The following is a 12,253-nucleotide window of genomic DNA, read 5'->3' on the forward strand; positions in this document are numbered from 1 at the left end:
GGACCTCCCTGGACTGGTAAGTTACAAGAACACCCGTTAACTATTACGATTCTGCTTAACTGTTTACTGTTTGCTTCATCTCTATTAACCCCATGTTTACTCCCTGCGAGGAGAATGTTACTCCTGTTAAAAAATTCCCCTCAACAGTTGGTCTGTTATTTCTGTGGTGACATACTCAACCCTGCACTCTATTACACTTGCACTGGAGACAAATGTCCCTGAATAATGGAGTAAAACCTATGTTTTGGCTACAGCATTTTCCTGCCAAGAGAGCGCGTTTTAGCTGCAGAAAAGAGCTGCAAAAAAGCAACTTGTGAGCATAGCCTTGCGGTATGTGCACATGTTGAGTATTTGCAGAAGATTTTTCTTCTGGCAAGAAAGTACACTCTTTCAATGCATTTTTGTGTGTATTTTTTATGCAGTTTTACTTGCAAAATTACAGCATGTGAACAAGCCCTTACAGTAACAGGACCAGTTGTCCTGTAGTGGGAAAGAGAACTGTGTATGCTGGTTAGGGCAGAGACAGACTGCCATATAACTCGTGCGAGGATCACATCGCACTGCACGGACTAGCCTGGCACCTCTCCTATCCTGAGCAAGACAGTATGATGTATTTCTATGCAGCTTTCAAGCTCAGGTCAGGACAGCCGACAGCCAGTGCAAGGTTTACGATGCGATTACAATGCGATTCTCGCATGAGAAATGCGGCAGTCTGTCTCTGCCCTTATACCATCTCTCCCTCCTACTTCCCACTCACGGGCTAGCACTTAATGCTTTGTGTAATATCAGCCATCATTGAGACAGAGTTTCTATACCGCTATGGTACCATAGGAGGAAAGAAGCATCTGATTGTTGGGGAAAGAGTTATTTTTATAAGATATATTACAAAATACAATGTTCTTTGCATGCATAATTGAATTGTGGAAAAAAAGCTTAAATGATAGATGTGATATACCATAATATAATACTACTAGATGGTGGCCCGATTCTAATGCATCGGGTATTCTAGAATATGTATGTATGTATATAGCAGCCACATAGTATATAGCACAGGCCACGTAGTATATAGGAGCCATGTAGTATATAGCAGGCAAATGCTACGTGGCCTGTGCTATATACTATGTGGCTGCTATACACATACATACATACAGTGGGGCAAAAAAGTATTTAGTCAGTCAGCAATAGTGCAAGTTCCACCACTTAAAAAGATGAGAGGCGTCTGTAATTTACATCATAGGTAGACCTCAACTATGGGAGACTAACTGAGAAAAAAAAATCCAGAAAATCACATTGTCTGTTTTTTTAACAATTTATTTGCATATTATGGTGGAAAATAAGTATTTGGTCAGAAACAAACAATCAAGATTTCTGGCTTTCACAGACCTGTAACTTCTTCTTTAAGAGTCTCCTCTTTCCTCCACTCATTACCTGTAGTAATGGCACCTGTTTAAACTTGTTATCAGTATAAAAAGACACCTGTGCACACCCTCAAACAGTCTGACTCCAAACTCCACTATGGTGAAGACCAAAGAGCTGTCAAAGGACACCAGAAACAAAATTGTAGCCCTGCACCAGGCTGGGAAGACTGAATCTGCAATAGTCAACCAGCTTGGAGTGAAGAAATCAACAGTGGGAGCAATAATTAGAAAATGGAAGACATACAAGACCACTGATAATCTCCCTCGATCTGGGGCTCCACGCAAAATCCCACCCCGTGGGGTCAGAATGATCACAAGAACGGTGAGCAAAAATCCCAGAACCACGCGGGGGGACCTAGTGAATGAACTGCAGAGAGTTGGGACCAATGTAACAAGGCCTTCCATAAGTAACACACTATGCCACCATGGACTCAGATCCTGCAGTGCCAGACGTGTCCCACTGCTTAAGCCAGTACATGTCCGGGACCGTCTGAAGTTTGCTAGAGAGCATTTGGATGATCCAGAGGAGTTTTGGGAGAATGTCCTATGGTCTGATGAAACCAAACTGGAACTGTTTGGTAGAAACACAACTTGTCGTGTTTGGAGGAAAAAGAATACTGAGTTGCATCCATCAAACACCATACCTACTGTAAAGCATGGTGGTGGAAACATCATGCTTTGGGGCTGTTTCTCTGCAAAGGGGCCAGGACGACTGATCCGGGTACATGAAAGAATGAATGGGGCCATGTATCGTGAGATTTTGAGTGCAAACCTCCTTCCATCAGCAAGGGCATTGAAGATGAAACGTGGCTGGGTCTTTCAACATGACAATGATCCAAAGCACCCTGCCAGGGCAACGAAGGAGTGGCTTCGTAAGAAGCATTTCAAGGTCCTGGAGTGGCCTAGCCAGTCTCCAGATCTCAACCCTATAGAAAACCTTTGGAGGGAGTTGAAAGTCCGTGTTGCCAAGCGAAAAGCCAAAAACATCACTGCTCTAGAGGAGATCTGCATGGAGAAATGGGCCAACATACCAACAACAGTGTGTGGCAACCTTGTGAAGACTTACAGAAAACGTTTGACCTCTGTCATTGCCAACAAAGGATATATTACAAAGTATTGAGATGAAATTTTGTTTCTGACCAAATACTTATTTTCCACCATAATATGTAAATAAAATGTTAAAAAAACAGACAATGTGATTTTCTGGATTTTTTTTTCTCAGTTTGTCTCCCATAGTTGAGGTCTACCTATGATGTAAATTACAGACGCCTCTCATCTTTTTAAGTGGTGGAACTTGCACTATTGCTGACTGACTAAATACTTTTTTGCCCCACTGTACATATTGTAGAATACGATGCGTTAATACAGGCCATGCAGTATATAACACAGCCCAAATAGTATATAACACAGCCCACGCAGTATATAGCAGCCACGCAGTATATAACACAGGTGACGTAATATATAACACAGGCCATGCAGTATATAACAGTGGCCACGTAATATATAGCACAGGCTACGCAGTACATAACACAGCCCACATAGTATCTAACACTGGCCACGTAGTATATAGCAGCCACACGGTATATAATGCAGCCCACGCGGTATATAACACTGCCCACGTGGTATATAACACTGCCCACATAGTATATAACACTAGCCACATAGTATATAACGCTGCCCACATGGTATATAACACTGCCCACGTAGTATATAACACTGGCCACATAGTATATAGCAGCCACGCTGCATATAACACAGCCAACGTGCTATATGACACTGCCCACATAGTGTATAGCAATGTGGGCACATATCCGTGTTAAAAAAAGATAATTAACCCCTTTCTGACCTCGGACGGGATAGTATGTCAGAGGTCAGATCCCCTGCTTTGATGCAGGGCTCCGCGGTGAGCCCGCATCAAAGCCGGGACATGTCAGCTGTTTTGAACAGCTGACATGTGCCCGTAATAGGCGCGGGCAGAATCGCGATCTGCCCACACCTATTAACTAGTTAAATGCCGCTGTCAATCGCAGACAGCGGCATTTAACCACCATTTCCGGCCGGGCGGCCGGAAATGACGTCATCGCCGACCCTGTCACATGATCGGGGGTCGGCGATGCTTCAGAATAGTAACCACAGAGGTCCTTGAGACCTCTATGGTTACTGATCCTCGGCAGCTGTGAGCGCCACCTTGTGGTCGGCGCTCACAGCACACCTGCATTTCTGCTACATAGCAGCGATCTAATGATCGCTGCTATGTAGCAGAGCCGATTGTGCTGTGCCTGCTTCTAGCCTCCCATGGAGACTATTGAAGCATGGCAAAAGTAAAAAAAAAGTTAAAAAAAATGTGAAAAAAATAAAAAAAATATAAAAGTTTAAATCACCCCCCTTTCGCCCCAATCAAAATAAATGAATAAAAAAAAATTCAAATCTACACATATTTGGTATCGCCGCGCTCAGAATCGCCCGATCTATCAATTAAAAAAAGCATTAACCTGATCACTAAACGGCGTAGCGAGAAAAAAATGCAAAACGCCAGAATTACGTTTTTTTTGGTCGCCGTGCCATTGCATTAAAATGCAATAACAGGCGATCAAAAGAACGTATCAGCACCAAAATGCTATCATTAAAAACGTCATCTCAGCTCGCAAAAAATAAGCCCTCAACCGACCCCAGATCATGAAAAATGGAGACGCTACGGGTATCGGAAAATGGCGCATTTTTTTTTTTTTTAGCAAAGTTTGGAATTTTTTTTCACCACTTAGTTAACCCCTTAATCCCATATGACGTACTATCCCGTCCAGGTGACCTGGGACTTAATTCCCAGGGACGGGATAGTACGTCATATGCGATCGGCCGCGCTCACGGGGGGAGCGCGGCCGATCGCGGCCGGGTGTCAGCTGCCTATCGTGGACCGCTCCCGGCACATTAACCCCCGGCACACCGCGATCAAAGATGATCGCGGTGTGCCGGCGGTGCAGGGAAGCATCGCGCAGGGAGGGGGCTCCCTGCGGGCTTCCCTGAGACGATCGGTACACGGTGATGTACTCACCGTGTACCGAGCATCTTCTCCCTGCAGTCCCCGGATCCAAAATGGCCGCCGGGCTGCATCCGGGTCCTGCAGGGAGCACTTCCGGGTCAGGATCAGGCTGCAGCTGCAGCTCTAATCCTGACCGGCTGTATGTCAGATCACCGATCTAACAGAGTGCTGTGCACACTGTCAGATCGGTGATCTGTGATGTCCCCCCCTGGGACAAAGTGAAAAAGTAAAAAAAAAAATTTCCACACTTGTAAATAAAAAAATAAAAAAAAAATTCCTAAATAAAGCAGAAAAAAAAATATTATTCCCATAAATACATTTCTTTACCTAAAAAAAAACAAAAAAACAATAAAAGTACACATATTTAGTATCGCCGCGTCCGTAACGACCCGACCTATAAAACTGGCCCACTAGTTAACCCCTTCAGTGAACACCGTAAGAAAAAAAAAAAAAAAACGAGCCAAAAAACAACGCTTTATTATCATAACACTGAACAAAAAGTGGAATAACACGCGATCAAAAAGACGGATATAAATAACCATGGTACCTCTGAAAGCGTCATCTTGTCCCGCAAAAAACGAGCCGCCATATAGCATCATAACCAAAAAAATAAAAAAGTTATAGTCCTCAGAATAAAGCGATGCCAAAATAATTATTTTTTCTATAAAATAGCTTTTATCGTATAAAAGCGCCAAAACATAAAAAAAATGATATAAATGAGGTATCGCTGTAATCGTACTGACCCGAAGAATAAAACTGCTTCATCAATTTTACCAAACGCGGAACAGTATAAACGCCTCCCCCAAAAGAAATTCATGAATAGCTGGTTTTTGGTCATTCTGCCTCAAAAAAAATCGGAATAAAAAGCGATCAAAAACTGTCACGTGTCCGAAAATGTAACCGATAAAAACGTCAACTTGTCCCGCAAAAAACAAACAAAAAACAAGACCTCACATGACTCTGTGGACCAAAATATGGAAAAATTATAGGTCTCAAAATGTGGAGACGCAAAAACTTTTTTGCTATAAAAAGCGTCTTTTAGTGTGTGACGGCTGCCAATCATAAAAATCCGATATAAAAAACGCTATAAAAGTAAATCAAACCCCCCTTCATCACCCCCTTAGTTAGGCTAGGTTCACATTGCGTTAATGGGTTAACGCTAACGGACAGCGTTGCACGGCGAAAATGTCACAATTAACGCCGTGCAACGGGTCCGTTAGCACAACCATTGACAGCAATGTGATTTTCGGGTGTAGCGCATCGCTAGAGCGTGCCATTTTCGGCTCGCGCTAGAAAGGTGCCATTCTTTTGTGGCGCGCCTCAGACGCTGCTAGCAGCGTCCGCGGCGTGCCCGAGGTCCGATCCCCGATCTTCCAGAGCGGGGACGTTAACGCGACCACTAAACACGACACCTAAAAAGAGACATTGCGTTAGCGCTAAACGGATTTCCCTAACGCAATGTGAACCTAGCCTTAGGGAAAAATAATAAAATTAAAAAAAATGTATTTATTTCCATTTTCCCATTAGGGTTAGGGCTAGGGTTAGGGCTAGGGTTAGGGTTTGGATTACATTTACGGTTGGGATTAGGGTTGGGATTAGAATTAGGGGTGTGTCAGGGTTAGGTGTGTGGTTAGGGTTACAGTTGGGATTAGGGTTAGGGGTGCGTTTGGATTAGGGTTTCATTTATAATTGGGGGGTTTCCACTGTTTAGGCACATCAGGGGCTCTCCAAACGCGACATGGCGTCCGATCTCAATTCCAGCCAATTCTGCATTGAAAAAGTAAAACAGTGCTCCTTCACTTCCGAGCTCTCCCGTGCGCCCAAACAGGGGTTTACCCCAACATATGGGGTATCATCGTACTCGAGACAAATTGGACAACAACTTTTTGGGTCCAAGTTCTCTTGTTATCCTTGGGAAAATAAAAATTTGGGGGGCTAAAAATCATTTTTGTGGGAAGAAAAGGTTTTTATTTTCACGGCTCTGCGTTGTAAACTGTAGTGAAACACTTGGGGGTTCAAAGTTTTCACAACACATCTAGATAAGTTCCGTGGGAGGTCTAGTTTCTAATATGGGGTCACTTGTGGGGGGTTTGTACTGTTTGGGTACATCAGGGGCTCTGCAAATGCAACGTGACTCCTGCAGACCAATCCATCTAAGTCTGCATTCCAAATGGCGCTCCTTCCCTTCCGAGCTCTGCCATGCACCCAAACAGTGGTTCCCCCCACATATGGGGTATCAGCGTACTCAGGACAAATTGGACAACAACTTTTGGGGTCCAATTTATTCTGTTACCCTTGTGAAAATACAAAACTGGGGGCTAAAAAATAATTTTTGCGAAAAAAAAAAAAATTATTTTAACGGCTCTGCGTTATAAACTGTAGTGAAACACTTCGGGGTTCAAAGCTCTCAAAACACATCTAGATAAGTTCCTTAGGGGGTCTAGTTTCCAAAATGGTGTCACTTGTGGGGGGTTTTAATGTTTAGGCACATCAGGGGCTCTCCAAACCAACATGGCGTCCCATCTTAATTCCAGTCAATTTTGCATTGAAAAGTCAAATGGCGCTCCTTCCCTTCCGAGCTCTGCTATGCACCCAAAAAGTAGTTTACCCCCACATATGGGGTATCGTCGCACTCAGGACAAATTGCACAACAACTTTTGTGGTCTAATTTCTTCTCTTACCCTTGGGAAAATAAAAATTGGGGGCAAAAAGATCATTTTTGTGAAAAAATAAGATTTTTTATTTTTACGGCTCTGCATTATAAACTTCTGTGAAGCACTTGTTGGGTCAAAGTGCTCACCACACATCTAGATAAGTTCCTTAAGGGGTCTACTTTTCAAAATGGTGTCACTTGTGAGGGGTTCCAATGTTTAGGCACATCAGGGGCTCTCCAAACGCAACATGGCGTCCCATCTCAATTCCAGTCAATTTTGCATTGAAAAGTCAAATGGCGCTCCTTTCCTTCCGAGCTCTGCCATGCGCCCAAACAGTGGTTTACCCCCACATATGGGGTATCGTCGCACTCAGGACAAATTGCACAACAACTTTTGTGGTCTAATTTCTTTTCTTACCCTTGGGAAAATAAAAAATTGGTGGCGAAAAGATTATTTTTGTGAAAAAATATGATTTTTTATTTTTACGGCTCTGCATTATAAACTTCTGTGAAGCACGTGTTGGGTCAAAGTGCTCACCACACCTCTAGATAAGTTCCTTAAGGGGTCTACTTTCCAAAATGGTGTCACTTGTGGGGATTTCAATGTTTAGGCACATCAGGGGCTCTCCAAACGCAACATGGCATCATTTCTCAATTCCAGTCAATTTTGCATTGAAAAGTAAAATGGCGCTCCTTCCCTTCCGAGCTCTGCCATACGCCCAAACAATGGTTTACACCCATATATGGGGTATCAGCGTACTCAGGACAAATTGGCCAACAATTTTTGAGGTCCAATTTCTTCTCTTACTCTTGGGAAAATAAAAAATTGGGGGCAAAAAGATCATTTTTGTGAAAAAATATGATTTTTTATTTTTATGGCTCTGCATTATAAACTTCTGTGAAGCAATTGGTGGGCCAAAGTGGTCACCACACATCTAGATAAGTTCCTTAGGGTGTCTACTTTCCAAAATGGTGTCACTTGTGGGGGGTTTCAATGTTTAGGCACATGAGGGGCTCTCCAAACGCAACATGGCGTCCCATCTCAATTCCTGTCAATTTTGCATTGAAAAGTCAAATGGCGCTCCTTTCCTTCCGAGCTCTGCCATGCGCCCAAACAGTGGTTTACCCCCACATATGGGGTATCAGCGTACTCAGTACAGATTGTACAACAATGTTTGGCATCCATTTTATCCTGTTACCCTTGGTAAAATAAAACAAATTGGAGCTGAAATAAATTTTGTGTGCAAAAAAAGTTAAATATTCATTTTTATTTAAACATTCCAAAAATTCCTGTGAAACCCCTGAAGGGTTAATAAACTTCTTGAATGTGGTTTTGAGCACCTTGAGGGGTGCAGTTTTTAGAATGGTGTCACACTTGGGTATTTTCTATCATATAGACCCCTCAAAATGACATTGTTAGGACTGGCGGAACGCACCAAGACAGATGATAAAGGTGCGTTCGCAGTCCGGGGTCCACCGTGCAGGTGAGAACCTGCTGCTAGCAATTTGCAGACTGTATGGCGGTACACTAAAGTATACACGCGTGGGTTTAACCTCACCCAGCGTGAAGAAAGCGATCCTGTTAATTCACAGGACCGCAGTACCGCACAAGTGCGCGAGCAAGTGGTCAGCGGACTTAACCCCAGAAGGGATTGGAGCCCGATTAGACCCCTGCTGGCGCAACACCGCAACTGGGTGTGTAGAGAACCTTAGGAAATATATGTGCACAAGAGTGCGAGCGATGCCGCGCTGACGGACGCCACTAACCACCCAGACTCGGGTATGGAAAGCGCAAGGCAGGCGCACGGCGCCGTACTGGCAGGCACAGCTACAGGACGCTGTGATGTGTGACTAGTGCTGTAGGCTAAGTCGGGCGCTAGATAGCAGCCATACACCTTCCGCGAACAGACATTCAATAGGGAAGGGGTATCCAAGGACGACTTGCACTCACAACATACACACATAAGCAATTGTAAAACAATACTAGCGCATGGCCGTGCGGTCATGCGCAGTTTATATAGCAGCAGCACAGGAAGTGGCCACAGCACTTTTGCCCTTCTAGGACCTGCCAAGAGGACCAATGGAATGTGCTGCAGAGCCTGAGCACATGACCCTCGATCTCCAACGGGAGACCTTATGCTGGGCATGCTCAGTACGTGCAGACAAGGACTTAGTCCCAGAGACGTCCGCTCGCTGCTGACCAGCACTGACTTCAATGGCAGAGACTGGAGAAGCAGCAGTAACTCTCAGAACAGAGTGAGAATGAGCAAGACGCTGGGACCGACGTCTTTGCTGAGCAGACTCCACTGCGGCTGGACAAGAATGGGAGACCGCAGCGGAGGCGGCTCGAGATTCCCCCTGTGCAGAAGCGGGAACTCGACCCCTAACATTACCCCCCCCCCCTAGGGCCCCCCCCTCCTTGGGCCTCGCTACGTTCGAAGGCAGCAATGAGCTGCGGAGCCCGAATATACTCAGCAGGCTCCCAGGATCTATCCTCAGGGCCGTAACCCCTCCAGTCCACCAAATAAAATTTTTTGCCACGAACCACCTTGTACCCCAAGATCGCGCTCACCTCGTAATCGTCCGTAGACGAACCCGACGTCCCAGTAGATGACTCAGAAAACCGGGACATGTAGACGGGCTTAAGGAGGGACACATGAAAGGTGTCGGTGATACCCAGGCGTGGAGGAAGGGCCAGACGGTAAACCACAGGATTAACCTGTTCGAGGACCTTAAAAGGGCCTAAGTAGCGAGGTGCAAACTTGGTGGACTCAACTCGCAGCCTGATGTTACGGGCGGAGAGCCACACTAAGTCGCCAGGAGCAAAGGTTGGAGCGGGGCGCCGATGTGCGTCGGCGGAGGACCTCATTCTCTCCTTGGAAGCCTGAATAGCATCCTGAGTGCGATCCCAAATGTCCCGTGCCTCCACAGCCCAGTCTGCCACCCTGGAATCGGCGGAAGACACGGGCATGGGCACAGGTACCCTCGGATGCTGACCATAGTTAAGGAGGAATGGAGTCTGTCCAGTGGAATCAGCGACAGCATTGTTAAGAGCAAACTCCGCCCACGGTAGCAAAGATGCCCAGTCATCCTGCTTAGCAGAAACAAAATGTCGCAGATATGTGACCAAGGTCTGGTTGGCTCTCTCTACCAACCCATTCGTCTCGGGATGATAAGCCGAAGAGAGATTCAACTCGATACTGAGAAGACGACAAAGCTCTCTCCAGAACCGAGACGCAAACTGGGGACCTCGGTCACTGACAATTTTGTCTGGCATACCGTGAAGACGAAAGATGTGTTTGACAAACAACGCTGCCAAGGCCCGTGCAGAAGGTAACCGGGGAAGTGGCACCAAATGCACCATTTTAGAAAAATGGTCGGTGATTACCCAAATAATGGTACAGCCACGAGACTTGGGCAAACCCACAACAAAATCCATCCCGACCATCTCCCAGGGCCTGTCTGCCACCGGCAGAGGGTATAACAAACCAGCTGGCCGTTGTCGGGAAGACTTATTCTTGGCACAAGAGACACATGCCCGAACGTAGTCTCCGACGTCACGAACCATATGTGGCCACCAGTACGTCCTCGCCAGTAGCTCAGAGGTCCTTTTAGCCCCAAAGTGTCCACCCACTCTGGACGAATGAGCCCAAGAGAGAACCTCCGGACGCAAATTGATGGGAACAAAAGTCTTGCCCGGGGGCACAGACTCCAGCGAAACCGGAGCTACAGTTCTCAGACTCTCCGAAGGGACAATGAGCCGAGGCTCGTCCTCCTCCTCCTCAGCTGACACGAAGGAGCGAGAGAGAGCGTCGGCACGAATGTTCTTCTCCCCGGCGAGATAATGTAGGGTAAAGTGGAACCGGGAGAAAAACAAGGACCATCTGGCCTGACGAGAATTCAGCCGCTGGGCTGTTTGTAAATAGACCAAATTCTTGTGATCCGTGAAAACCTGGAATGGGAACCGGGCACCCTCCAAGAGATGTCTCCACTCTGAAAAGGCCAACTTCATTGCCAACAACTCTCTATCCCCGATGGAGTAATTTCTCTCCGCTGGTGTGAAGGTCTTTGAGAAAAAGAAGCATGGATGCTTCCGACCCTGAGCATCCTTTTGATAGAGGACTGCTCCAGCGCCAACGGATGAGGCATCCACTTCCAGAAGGAATGGCTTACCCACATCGGGACGATGTAAGATAGGAGCGCTGGCAAAATGGGACTTTATAGAAGAGAAGGCCTTGGAGACCCCTTCGGACCACAATTTGGGATTCGCTCCCTTCTTGGTGAGGGATACCAAGGGAGCTACCAAAGTTGAAAAGTGGGGAATGAACTGGCGATAGTAATTTATGAACCCCATAAAGCGCTGCACCGCTTTAAGAGAATGGGGTTCCTGCCAGTCCATCACTGCTTGTAGTTTGGCAGGATCCATAGCCAATCCCTGGGCCGAGACGATATAGCCCAGGAAAGGCAAGGACTCCTGCTCGAACACACACTTCTCCAACTTTGCATATAAGGAATTCGCCCGTAGGAGTTCGAAGACTCTGCCAACATCTCTCCGGTGGGAGTCAATATCTGGAGAAAAGATGAGGATATCATCCAGATAGACTACGACCGAGGTGGAAAGCATATCCCGGAAGATATCGTTGACAAAGTCCTGAAAAACGGCTGGGGCATTACAGAGCCCGAAAGGCATCACCAGGTACTCATAGTGCCCATCCCTGGTATTGAAAGCCGTTTTCCATTCGTCCCCCTCACGGATGCGAATCAGATTGTAGGCACCCCGCAGATCTAATTTGGTGAAAATTTTAGCTCCCCTTAATCTGTCAAAGAGCTCCGATATCAGGGGCAACGGGTATTTGTTCTTAATAGTGATTGCATTGAGACCCCTGTAATCGATGCAAGGACGTAACTCCCCGTTCTTCTTCTGCACGAAGAAGAATCCCGCCCCTGCCGGAGACACTGACTTCCTTATAAATCCTCTTGCTAAATTCTCCTGAATGTATTGAGACATAGCCTCCGTCTCAGGAAGAGAGAGGGGATATACCCTTCCCCTAGGAGGTTCAGCTCCCGGCAAGAGGTCGATAGGACAGTCGTAAGGGCGATGGGGCGGTAGAGTCTCAGCAGCCTTTTTAGAGAACACGTCTGCAT

This window comes from Ranitomeya imitator, chromosome 5 (genome assembly GCF_032444005.1).
Source record: "Ranitomeya imitator isolate aRanImi1 chromosome 5, aRanImi1.pri, whole genome shotgun sequence".
Classification (NCBI taxonomy): domain Eukaryota; kingdom Metazoa; phylum Chordata; class Amphibia; order Anura; family Dendrobatidae; genus Ranitomeya; species Ranitomeya imitator.